At 38.7% G+C, this 14,060-nt stretch overlaps 1 non-coding gene and 1 pseudogene across 1 annotated transcript; one reads left to right on the top strand and one right to left on the bottom strand.

The window, feature by feature from the left end:
* Nucleotides 1-3,248: 3,248 nt before the first annotated feature.
* LOC145788027 (U6 spliceosomal RNA) lies at nucleotides 3,249-3,353 on the top strand. Its single transcript, XR_014291485.1, has one exon. It is a non-coding gene; the product is annotated as a U6 spliceosomal RNA (small nuclear RNA).
* Nucleotides 3,354-8,983: 5,630 nt separating this feature from the next.
* LOC145787430 (carbonyl reductase [NADPH] 1 pseudogene) lies at nucleotides 8,984-11,153 on the bottom strand (annotated as a pseudogene).
* Nucleotides 11,154-14,060: the final 2,907 nt, after the last annotated feature.

The raw sequence follows: 14,060 nt of genomic DNA, 5'->3' as shown, positions 1-14,060 counted from the left end.
CAAGATTGCAGAGTTAAAAATTTTAGTCAAAAGAGCATGGAAATGCCGTAAATCCTCTTCCAAAGTAGAGAACTTAGATCTAAAAATTAACAGTTCCTGCTTATCACTCAAAGAACCTAGGGCTACAGAAAGTTCCCCAATTTGAGTCAAAATATCCCTTCTAAGATGCCGGGCCTCTCGAACTGACTTAGCCTCATCGTTACTGGGTCCCTTCCCAGAATGGCCTGCCCGACCGCAAAGAACATCAGCAGGCTTAAACTCAGTTGAATCTACGGCGGTCGAGTCCCTGTCGCCACCGAGTGTAGACATATTAAATGTTGGGGCTAAATTTAACAATTAAAAAATTAAGTTACACAAACTATTATTAGGCTACAGTAGTTATAAAAAACTTAACTGCAAAAACCGTAAAAATACAAAGAGAATTTAAATGCACAATACCGTAGTTGTACGGGTATATGAAGTCCTAAAGTTCCACAAAACTTGCTTGGATTCGTTCACTTGAATCTTCAAGCACAGATCGATTGTCTTTAATCTTTTTTCTTGCCAATTAATGTCAAAGTTGTTTTCCTTCAGAACCAACAAAGAAATGCCTCTAATTTTTAACTTGAAGTTCTTCTGCACCAACTGAGAAAAATTGTCTTTAATTTTCTTTTGCTTCTGTAGACTACCAACCAACAAGATCTTCTTTTATTATTTTGTGCTTCTAAGTTCCAACTGACAACAACGTCTTTTATTTTTTTTGCTTCTGTACCAAACAGTACCAAAGAGTAAAGTCTTTTATTATTTCTTGCTTCAAGTTCTTCTTGGCCTACCAGCTAACAAGCGACGTCTTTTATTTTTTATGTCTTGCCTGTGCTTCCGTACAAACACTAGCCAGAGAATCGTCTTTTATTTTTTATGGTCACAGCGGTAAACCATAATCTCTTCGTGGGAAAATTGTAACATAAGATTCCCAAATCCGTTCGTCTGTATGTAATGACCGAAAAAGAAACACTCCTTTGAAACGTCTATTCAAAATTGTATTTCTGTAAAATTAGTCACCTGGCTGTCGAAAATGGAATGCAACACGGTACACCACTAAAACTTGTCACTACAGAACAGATTACTTGGATAAAAGACGGAATTTTCGTCCAGCTAGCACCAAGCAAACAGTTAAATATGCCTCCAACTTTCAAGCAACCATTTTACGAATGACTAGAATAATTTGCGATATCTCAAACTCACGTAGACAGTAACTGTGACGCAATAATGAAAGACATTGTCACGCAATTCAAACAGGTGTTGAAAGTCGATGATGCAATTTTTCATCAGGTGTTACGAACGATGGTGCAATATTTGGACATTTTCTAGCAATTTCCATGACGTAAGATGCCAGCTAGGTTAAGTAGACCATAACGGTTTTTATATGACGTTTGATTTGGTGAAAATTGTCCGTAACAATCTGCAGTAGCTGTTGAACCTCTTTTTCTTGTGATTGAATCTTGCTCTTCTTTTGAGGCTTCTTAGCAGTCTTATGCTCAATTGCTTTTTTTTTCTGACGTATTCGTCAGTTAGGTTTATCGTACACTTGAGGCGTTTTCTTCCTCTATTTCTTTTACCGGTTTTGATAGAAGCCTTGGGGAACGTACGCACAATTTCAGGGCTAAATGGCATTGAATTAACTCCGAGACTTCTCAATGCGAGTCTTTTCCTACATGAACGAGAGGTTGAAGGTGTATTGACCGGTTTCTCATCGCTTGTGGCGGCCAACAGACCTTGCACCTCAGAAATTGAGCTTTCGTTCGAGGCTGGTGGCTCATCAGCAACGCCAATGCTCTGTGACATCACAGACGTTTGAACATGATCACATTGGTTAGTGGTTTCATTTGGCAGATTATTTGACTCATCTCTGAAATAATGGTTTCATCAGGTGAAAATATAACGGGGTTGGTTGAATCCAGTGCTGTATTCGTAGGGTATACGGCGGCATACTCTCTGATTTTTCGAGCAACTATAGTATACCCTCTGGTTTTCCAAATAGAGTGCGTATGCTATCCTTAGGCTACTGATTCTTGACAACTATCCTACTAACTAACTACTTAAGCAGAGAGTATACTGCGTATACCCTACGAATACAGCACTGGACTTGAATCACGTGATTCAACCAACCCCACCAAGATATCACAGAAAATAAAAGTAAAAACTATCTTACACTGAGTTTGAACTTGGCCGTCATTACTGATTTCTTAACACTTAGCTAACTGGCTACAAAAATAACTTCCACCTTCTCATCTGCACACTATCTAACTTACGCTAAACGTAAAATACAAACAACACTGAAATGTTACAAACAGCTATAAAATATGGGGGTACGGTACTCAAAAACGCCAGCTAAACACCAACTTCGAAACTCGTGCGTTGCAGCATGCTGAAATAATACTCACTATGTCCCCGGCTGAAATGATGGCCATGCCTTGCGAAAAAAGTTATCTGATTCGGTTCAATGATTTTAGTCTCAGCGCAGTCGACCGTGATTCAACCAACTCCCATCGCCTACATTTGTCAATAGACTAGAGCAGGGGTCACCAACCTTTTTTGCATGCGGGCCACTTTGGCACTAAGGAGAGCTGTGGCGGGCCGCACTAATAAAATGTTAGGTAGGTTGACTCTTATGCTAAAAAAGAACGCATTTCGTACCCAGTATCAAGCGTTACATGTTGTTCATATTTATGTTAGAATACCGCAGCAACAAAATTAATCGAACAACGCTACTGCCAGGCCAAGCTCCTTTTATAACACTTTTGACTTTTTTTTAACAATGCCTAATAAACGAGGCCACTTGTTTTGCGCACTTATAGCGAATCGAGCGGTTTCATCAGAATATTCATCGCCAAGCAAGAGTGGTGTTGTCACTTCGCTTCACAAAAGATATCTTGCAATTAACGATTTCAGTAAACAAGGAAATGTTTGACACATCGCAATAGAGGCAACAATAGTGACCTGCAAACATATCAGCGAAAAATAGGCTCCAATAACAGGGAAAAATAAACCAGGCATCATGAAACAAATGCTTGTGGAAATCACCCAAAAATCGTAATTCTATCGTAATTCAAGAACAGTCTTCCGTTTAAAAAAGCAATGAGTTGGTTTTTCATTCTTTTTGTGAGAGTGAGAGTCTATAAAACCGTATTTTTTTGTTATAGACAACTGTCACTTGCGATGCTTATCGGCGTGGCAAGAATTTGTTGATTAACAACATTTTGCAGAACTTGCTTCGGCAGTAGATATACTAAAATTGGAACGATACAGAGAAGATTAGCATAGCCCCTGCGCCATAGCATCTTTTCACAAATTGGGACTAGGTGGGCAAATTTTCAAAAAAGGGCTTTTTTAGCGCGTGAATTATGTTAAAAAGGGCACTTTTCGCGCGTAAATGATGGGAAAAAGGGCATTTTTCCGAGCGTAAAACAAGTAAAAATGTAGATTTCTCTGGAAAATTGTGGGTAAAAAGACATATTCTACTCGCCCACAATAGTTCATAAATATTAATATTATAATAAAATCTAATCTAGCAACATTTAGTTGCAGAGGTCTCTTGAACTATAAAGAAACAACTATGATAATATGTGACACACAACTGCTATGATATTATAGTGAGTTGAATCTTTGCAGAATTAGATGATTCTAAAGTGCATTTTGATAAAAATCAGGAAACAAACTTCGGTAATTCAGACTTTTAAAATCTCACACAAAATTTGAGGTAGCCTACCAACAACACACATTGAGAATATGCTTGAATGGAACATTGACGATATTATAAGTAAGGTCAAAGGTATACCTTTGTATAGGCTACCTACGCGTAGGCTCATAAGTTCTAGATGTAGCCTATGCTGAAGCTTTCCATTTAACTGTTCATTCTTTAACTGCCAAAGAAATATAATAGTTCAAAATGTGAAGAGTATCAAAAACGTTACTTGATCTCTTTTATAATCTAAAAAGTTCAATCGAAAAAAGCTGCAAAGTTTTCCCCCAACTGTTATGCCTAATAAAACAATATTTTTGAAATAAAAAATAGTACAGAATCTGTTATGTAGCTTGTCCTATCACTTTTCTTGTTCTTTTGTCATTGATGACTAAGGTTTGGGTACCCTGGCTGTTGTTTAGTCTTGCAAATCCTTTTTCATCTCTTTTGGAAATTTAGAAGATCATGTTGCAGTTTTGTCAAACTTCAGAGCAGTCCGCACATATTATAGCCTACAATAATAATAATGAATAACTAGCAGCGAGACATCAACAAGCTGATAAAACATTATTGCTCAATCAGGCATAACCTGCTAATTCTAATGCATCCTTACACCGAAATGGCCCGATTCGGTGAGTCCAATCCCTATTCGGTGATTTTTTCAATTTTTTTTTATATTATCGGGTACCGTAGCCTAATTATCATTGCCGTTTTAAGGTTAGGGGTTAGAAGTTAGGAACTCACCGAATCGGACTCACCGAATAGTAGCAGACCCTCACTACACATACCTAGAAAAAACAAGAAAATTCAGTTGCTTTAAGCCAGACAGAAGTAAATGAACAGAGTTACAAATCGAAATCTATTTAAAGGGAAATTGTAGCCTACTCAATTTTAGTCCTAGCCAGTTAATTTTTTTTTAAATTGTAAAGAATATGTTTTGGTATGATGGAATCGTGGTATTTTCATATTTAAATATAAAAATACGACGATTCCCATCGTACCAAAACATATTCCCTATAATTTTTCGTTAAGAATCAATTGCCAAATCACTTTTATCAAAATTGGAAAGGACTATTTTGATAACATAGGGGTGGGGTTACACTCTCAAGTCAGCTTCCTGGGTCTATGAGTCATTAATTGTAAAAGCTGTGAGAATCACGGAGTAGCCTAGTTGCATTGGCAGGCAGGTTTCGTTCGTAAGAAATGATATAGGCAATAGGCATCTAGTGATGCCACCCTATGTTGCTATAGCATAAATAGGCTATATAAAAATAACTGCAATGAAATACAACGAATTCCCACGTTCGGTAGCGCTGATAGATCGCAAAAGTAAAGTGTTCCATACTACTACAGTATCATAGCCGATGCGGCCTTTAATGAACTAGATGCTCAGTTCCCAAATTCTTCCAATGTTTTCTTTGTCGTGCAGTGTCCCAAAGTGTTCTTGCTTGGCTGATTGATGTATTTCGTTGAAAATTAGATATAAATGTTGTTCGTTGCCTGCCACGAGCACGTCTCCCGAGAAGGCGACCGCTTAGACAAAGATTTTCGAATTCTTCTTTTCTGATGATGTGACCGAGCAATTTGAGTTGCCTTTGAGTTATGTTGTTCAATAGTTCCTTATCTTGATGTACCTGGTTTAAAACTTCTGCATTTGTGATTTGATCAGTATATGAAATCCTGAGCATCCTTCTGTAAAACCACATTTCAGCTATTTCAATGTTACGCCTAGTTTCTGTGTTGAAGGTCCATGTTTCACAACCATAGGCCTACTGTAGAACAGACCATGTTTCACAAAAATGTTCCATAAGAATGTAGAAAAACTACAGATTTGCTGTTTTAAGAAAAAACTAGGATCAAACTTAAGCAAAAATTACGTCTCAAAAATTGCCCACCTAGTTTCAAACTAGGGGGGCAAGCGAAGGGACTAGGTGGGCAATTGCCCACCTAGCTTATATGTGAAAAGATGCTATGCCCTGCGCAAGGATGACACGCGAAATCGTGAAGCGTTCCATATTTCTTTAAAAAAAGAAGAAAAAAACATTTTGCAGTACTAAGCTAAATATTTTTATAATAGCCTACAATCAGAAAAAGTCTTTAAATTTATATATAATATTTTGCCAATTTATTATAAATTGAGTTGGCACACCGACCTATTTTACCGACAAAAACTTGCATAAAGAGAACACTGGTCGTGAAACACAATAACGATGAAACGCACACTAATGTTTACATGACATTTACAAACTTAAAACAACCAACCCTATGCTCGACATTTTCGAAATTCGAAAACAGACGTTTTAATCAACCACTGGGACAGTGTGGCTGGACATCGCATTGGAATAACTTTAAGCAACCCCCACCTAGAACTATAATCTGATTGGTTGGTCGGTGGAATCGTATGCAAAGCAAAAATATGCTTCCCGGAAAGTATTTTTTGCCTTCGTGCTCTTTAACTCCTCAAGAAAAGTATTTTTGGTTATACTTTTACGCTGATACCTTCCGCGGTTATACTTTTACGCTGATACCTTCCGCAGCGATACAGCGTGGCGGGCCGCATGCGGCCCGCCATTTGGTGACCCCTGGACTAGACCTATCCATAAGTGTGCTGGCCGCTACTTTCTGATAGCGGTAGCGACGCTACTTTATTACCAATGTAGCGGTAGAGGAGAGGCGTGCATCTCTTTTAATCGCACTTTCTCTATACTTTCCAATTTAAAGTGAAAAAAAAATGATTCGTTTTTTGAGAATTTTTGTGGAAACAATATGTAAAAACACCAAGGCAGAAGCCATTGGACTAGATAGGCACTTTAACATAAATAAAGATATCCAATTCAACCACGAACCATGAGATGTTACGTTATCCGTGATGTGTGAATCACAACATGTTTTAGGTGGCTACTGTACAATAGACCGATCCATCGCCTAGCAAGGCTCAGCCAATCAGAGCGAAGGAGAGCAAGCTATCTTTCCAAGCCCACTATCTAGCATTGCTTTTATGCAGTTTCCGTCACATTTAGGCTGTGATTTTTTAGAAGTAGAATTTTCTTCTGCGGTACTTGCAGGTTTGACAGCAAATACCTATTTGAGATGTCTTAAAAAACTTAAAATCGTAAACCTGCTGCAAATAGTGCTTTCTAAGACACAGTTTAACTGGGTTGTTAGAGCTCCAGCATTCAACCAGAGAGTTGATTATTATTTTGAACTTCGTTTGATAATTAAAGAAGAAAAAAATAGCAAGTGGTGGGGATCAAACCCACGTCAATGAAATAACTACCATCTCCCTAACCCTCTGTGCCAAGTCAGCCGATGACATAAGTTAGGCTAACTACGATTTGCGTTTTTCTTTGTTCTTCCTAGAAACGCAATCTTGATGACGTCATGAATAGCGTTCGTGTTTGGATTGAATATCTTTATGTTAAAATGCCTATCATTCGACTATTGCGGAAAACCGCCACGTTGATACCGACAAGAATGATATCAACACCAGGTAAGACTATTTTTGCTGTGTCGGTGCCATCTCATGAAACGTCGGTACGGAAAAAAAAGTTACTTGTGGAAGCCTTTTTTCAGACAGAAGCAAGTCCTGGAACTTTCCCACAAGCGAGTTAAAATATCTGTTTGTAAAGTAAAACATCCTATTTCTTCCAGTGTTGCGATGGAAAGGCATTTTTCAGTTGAAAAAAACGTGCAGAAGCCTTAATCTAAGATCACTTTCTGTGTGATCTTGATGCATTGTGGCAGTAGTAGTCCAGTTTTAATCCGGTAATGTCCCCGATACCGAGGGTGGCCGGATTCACTTCCAAGTGCCGCAATCGCCTTCACACCCTGCCTCCACATCGATCTGTTCAACGCGTCCTCTCTTGTCAAGACCACCTTGCTGCTTTCCTCCCCAACTTGCCTTTACCACGCTTTCTTGGATCTTCCTTGTTTTCTACGACCCTCCACTTGTAACTCCAGCGCTCTTCTCAAAACATCATCTTTATCCCTTCTCAAAACATGCCCATACCACCTTACTCCATTCGCTTTCGCCAACTTTTCAACATTCTCATTCAACCCAAGCAAGTTTATAATTTCTTCGGTATTTTTTGTCCATCAGCTTCACATCACACAGCCTATAGCTCTCACCATCGCTCTCTCGGTTCTTCTTAAAATCGCCAATTCGTTTTCCCGTAAGCACCATGTCTCACTTCCGTACAGCATTGCAGATCTCACACAACTAGTAATTAGTATAAATTCTTCCTCTCATTTTCAACAGAAATCTTCTACCACATAACAACTCGATCTCGACACTCTCTGAATTTTACCCAACTAAACCTTAGGCCTACTCTTGCAGACACTGTCGATTTACAACCACCACTGGCATTCAATCTGTCTCCTAGATAGCAAAAGGCATTCACTGATTCAACTTCGTCATTCAGCTTTTCAACAGGACCAACCATTCCTTCTTCAATCTTCTTGCAGCATCTTTCCCATTCAAAACAATCTCCGGATCCACATGTCACTCTCTTCATCTTTGCACATCTTCCATGCACCCATTTCCTGCATTTCGTACACTTCACAGAATTTACCATCGCTCTTCTTCCACATACACCACATGGGTCAATTTTGCTCATTGTGATTTCCCCTTCCGTTCCACTCATTACGACCTTTCTCTTTTTGATATTGACATGCATACCTTTACATAGAAGCGACTCCTTTCACTTCTCAAATTTCTCTCTCATATCTTCCATTGTGTCACTCAACAAAACCAAATCATTGGAAAATGAATCTTCTCTTGCACATTCGGTAATCACATCAATCACAATGGCAAAAATTAGAGGAGAGAAAACAGAACCCTGGTGTACACCTACCTTCACCAAAAACTCGTCTGAGAGGGCAGATCCAACTCGAACTCTTGTCCTTGCACCGTCATAAAGACTCATTATTGTTTGCACGAGTGCCTTTGGTATTTCTTTTTTCTCATTCCATCACTCTTCTTGGAACTCTATCAAACGCCTTTTCCATGTCCACGAAGCACATGTACAGGTTCTTTTCCTTGTTCTGATATTCCTCTTGCAACCTTCTCAAAATAAAAATAGCATCTGTCGTTCCCTTTCCAAGCATAAATCTACACTGCATCTCGTCCAGCTTCACCACAGATCTTATTCTATTCTCCAACACCCTTTCTACTACTTTCATTGCATGCTCCAACAGTTTTATTCCCCTACATAGCTCACAATCGATTACATCACCCTTTTATTTAAAAACGCAATACTTTCTTTCGTATAACTGTTTGAATGAGAGAGTGCAGACTAGACGACCTCCTACGCCTTCAGGGCTACGGTCTTTCGCACTCTCTCATTAGATGCACACTGTACGTCTTCGTTTTACGTACGTTTCGCATCCAAACAAAAAATAAAATGATCATCCCTTGAAGATGGGTATCATCACGCTCGTCTTCCATTCATTTGGCATTCCTTTATACGTTGCCCCACGAAATTATATTCATCGAAGCCGTACACCTCTGACAAGATAGTGAGTCAATGTCCCGAGTATGCGGTAGATTTCAAAATTCTTTGATGTGCAGTAGTCGATAAAAGTTTGACAACCACTGCTACAAAGCAGTCTACCGTAGGGACTCTAATAATATTTTTTTTAATTTTATGCTTCATAAAATATGCTGCCTATATTGGTTGGAAAGGCTACTGCATGCAGTGTGTTAAGCCCTTTGCGGGTCCTCGTGCCAGATTAATTTTGGGGCCGCTACCAGCCATCAAATCTATGATTATATAATGCGTATTCACTGCACCGATATGGAAAGGATTAACTTCAATAGATTTCCTTTAGAAAAGATTCACTTCGATAGACTTCCTGACCAGTGTAGAAAACAACATAAATGTTAGAAGCTAATAGCAAACACAGGTATATCTAGTCATAGCTACACCTTTACTTGGAACGAAAGTCTAAAGCAGTATGGTAAACACGTTGTTACTGAATCGCAAAGGTCTATTAGTCTATGTATAGGCCACTTGAGATGGTGGGCCGGGCCTTCTTTGTTACCCGTCCCTTGACACGACCGGAATGGCCCGTTTCGGTGAGTCCGATCCCTTAACGGGGGATTTTTTCAATCTTTTCTTTTTAAATTATTGGGTACCGCAGCCTAATTATCATTGCCGTTTTAGGGTTAGGAACTCACTGAATCGGACTCACCGAATAGTAGCAGACCCTGACACGACACTAACTGCAGGCAATATTGTTATCTGAGGATCAGTAGCCTTATTTAAATCAAGTTCGAGAGTAAACTTAACAAAGACTAAAACTTGAAACACGGTTGTGGACAAGTACTGTAGGCTGCAGTATGAAACCGCAAGGATAACGTTTTTGTGCAACTCGGTAAATTTTATGTCGACAATTGAAAGCTACACCGTTCGATAGTCTACACAACGTCAAAGACAAAGTTTTCAATAGGTGAAAAAAATTTTCGTATTAAGAACTAGCAAAAAAAAGTTTACAATACATTTTCAAATCCAAAATTATTCTGAAGAATAGTCAATGAATATCGGTAGCCTAAAAAGTGCCTCACAAACAAGCTAACCTACCACGGTTGCACATTTTCTTCCGAAACAAGTTCACCGTGTGGTTCACTTGCTCCAGTGGGTAGTAAAGCCAGGTAAACTGGTGTTTCTGCTCCTTCAGCTGGGGATTTAGGTGCATTATGACCTGCCATGTCGGTTCTAACCCAGCCAGGACAACAAGCGTTCAACAAAATATCGTTCTTCCCTTGTTCCCTTAACCACCTGGCATGAATACGACTCATCACTGTAACACCAAGCTTAGAAACTCCGTAAGCAGTGTTTGGCCATCCATCTTCAACATGTGTTCCTTTTCCAGCTGAAGCAATAAACTCCTTCATTCGTTTGATCAGCTGCTCCTCAGTAATAGTATCTGATCGGAATTCTTCTTGTAATTCTGGTTTACATTTGTTCAAACTCAAACTACTCACCATACTTGACACATTGACCACTCTACCATTAGATTTTATGATAGGAAGTAAAATATTTGAAACATGCAAAGTGCCAAAAAAGTTGCATCCTATCGTAACTTTAGCCTGCGTTGCAAAAGGCATTGTCTCACTATGTTTAAAAGCTGTTCCAGCATTATTGACAAGCACATTTATTCCCCCATAGTTTTCCATCATGTAATCTTTCAAACGGTAAATGCTTTCTTCAACTTCTATATCTAGTTCATGATATTTAACTGCAAATCCTTCATCTGTGAGCTTTTGTATAGCTTCTTTACCTCTGTCAACACTTCTCGAAGTAAGAAAGACATCGCCATCAAACTTGGAGCACAATGCACGAACTATCTCGTATCCAATGCCTTTGTTGCTTCCAGAAACTACAGCAACTTCACAGCTAGCCATATTATTCGACAAGCCTTTTACTCATCTAAACCTGTTAAATCCAATAAAATGAAACTAAAATGTAACGGATATGTAAGATCAGTAGTTTCGTTGTTAATTTGATGTCTCAAAATTTGTCTTTTATGGAAGAGTCATTGGTGGTGACAGCTTTTGAATAATACTAGGCCACAATCTAAATCTAACTCAGGATTACGCCTAGTGGTGGATTTCCAGAATAGTTTCCGGAACCTTAGTTTTTTACTTTCCAAATGCGCTAGGTGCCGTAAAAGAGATTCAGAAATATGCCCTTATAAGACTTTGAAACAACACTTGATGTAGGCTAGGTGTTTAAAACGCTGCTAGAGTAGGTATCATAGTCTATAGATGATATATATAACGTTGTTCAATGCAAATATTCGTATTTTAGTGAAACAATAACACAAAAAATTACAAGTTCCACAATTTTTCAAGACATTTATCGTATTCAAAACCATAAGACCTTTGGCGACTTCGGGTCTCAATCGCCGTGTTAAGTCCTGGCGCAACCAGGATCCAACATACTTCGATGGTGAAAACTTTCTCAGTGGAGGACCGATCATTCGTATTAAGTATAAAGAGTAAACTTCAAAGAGTTACAGTGTGTAGAGAAGCACGGTTAGATGTCAGTATGATGTTCATTTGTAAAAATCCACGCTCACACTTGCTCGGTGAAATTAGAATGGATTTTATGGACGTTATCAAATTTTGCAGACTCTGAGATCTTTTTTTCGTACCGGTAGTTACATATTCACGAAGTCCTTTCACAGCTTCGCGTTCACTTAAGCTTCCGGAGCGACGTTCCGACTAAAATCCAGCACTGATTACGCCGACCAAAAGCACGCGGCTTTGTCGTAGGAAGACCTTTGTGGAAATGGCAGGTAAAGTATACCTGAATAGCTCAGTTGGTTGAGCTCCTGACTTTGTTCACGAAGAAACCGTAAGATCAAGTAGCACTGGTTCGACTCTTGGGAAATGTGCTTGAGCAACGCATTTAACCACTAGCACCTAGTGGACGGAATAGCTCAAGCGACTACCACACCAACAATCAGAAACTTCACGCTGTCAATCTCGGTTATCGAGCCTGCGTCAGTGATTCAAGCCAGAATTAAGCTCTCAAGGAAGCTTAAGATGAAACATTCACACAATATTTCATCCTCAATCTGAGGTAAAAGATTCCCACAATCAAACATACCCTGACATTGGATAGCTTTCATCATTTATCTACTAATTAAAATCTTCCACAACATGCAACTGTGTCTTGAGACTTCATTGTTTCAAGGCACACATTTAATCACATACCAAAATAATGGGAGCAGCTGACTAGGTGACTATTGCTGCTTTCAGCTGCCTGTTATGTTGGATTCGTAATCGCAGTATACAGCCTACTGCATGTTGTCGCAATGGGTGCAAGGTAACACATGATTATTATTCACATTATTAAGAACGATATCACAAGCCAGTGTAAAACTGACTGAATTTCATATCTACACCAAACTTCAGCTGAGCTGAAATTTTGAAAAGGGTTTGAAAATTATATCTTAAATTGACTTATTTCATCTTTGTAGTCCACCTTCCCGTCTGCATGCTACACAGGGCTTCCCCAATTTTTTATTTCCTCATCTTCAGACAATTATTTTCTTTAGTTTTCTCATTATATAAATTTGGTTTCGGTGGACCACCTACCGAAACCACATTACAAATCTTGAAAGATTTCAACAACGCTGCCTGCACAAAATTCTGAATATCAGCTGGGAAGAGAAAAGAACAAATTTGAGCGTGCTAGAAGAGGCTGAAACAACAAGCATTGAGTTGAGTCCCGCATTATTCAAAATCAACTCAGATGGTGCGAGCATGTAGTGCGAATGCCAGATCAACGTCTCCCTAAGCAAATGTTCTACTCGGAATTTGCTAAGGGTAAACGTTCGGTAGGTGGACAAAAGAAGCGGTATAAAGACTCACTGAAGAGTAATCTTAAAATGTGTAACATCAATTACACAAACTGGGAGAAAACCGCAGAGGATAGGCTGCTTTAGAGACTGCCACTCATGAAGATGTTTCCACGTTTGAGAAGAGCAGATCTAAAAGATTAAAAGAAAAAAGAATGCAAAGAAAAGAACGACAATCACACCCACAACCAACTCTCCCAAAGGATCTTAAATGTACCAAATGTAACCGAACTTTTAAAGCCAGGATTGGACTCATTAGTCATTTAAGAACTCATCGTTAGCTTTTATTTTATTGCGAAGGCCATCGTCCTCGAAGACGAGGGATAGCCATCATCATTCTTTCTGACTTTTTTACACACAATGCAAACTATGTGCTCAATACAGAAAAATGGTTATTTTTCAAAAGCTTTTTACAAAATTTTCAGAGGCCTGTACAATATACTTTTGTAACTATAGCTATACGCTATAATACAATTACATTTAAACTACAAAAATAAATTTTCCATAAGTAAACACACTACTCAGCAAAAGAATTTGAAAAATGGCACAGTACAGCAGTGTGAGCTACTGTATCTTACAAAATATACATGTAATATAAGCACAACTAATACAGTTATCATTCCATGACTGATGATGGCTATCATCAGTAAATTTTATCTGTATACCAATATCCATTGACTAGCCAAATTATGAAACAAACACTGTTTCATCAATAGAACGCTTGGACTGAAGGCCCTGGATGACGAGACTGTCGAGTGGCTGATGACCTCATGCCCAAACATATAGTCCAGAAGAAAGCTCATACGACGAAGAAGATCAATAGCTTACAGATTCACTATGCCTACTGGTAAGAGATAGTTGTAACTTGTAACTTTGCTTACTCCACTAGTTTATTTTTGTTGAATAAGTGATTATTTTAGGCTATTGAATGATTAACTAAATGGTAGTAACAAGTAAGACTGCCAAAAAA

The sequence above is a fragment of the Aplidium turbinatum genome, chromosome 18 (assembly GCF_918807975.1).
Source record: "Aplidium turbinatum chromosome 18, kaAplTurb1.1, whole genome shotgun sequence".
Classification (NCBI taxonomy): Eukaryota; Metazoa; Chordata; class Ascidiacea; order Aplousobranchia; family Polyclinidae; genus Aplidium; species Aplidium turbinatum.
This window is presented reverse-complemented; position numbering and strand designations above follow the sequence as displayed.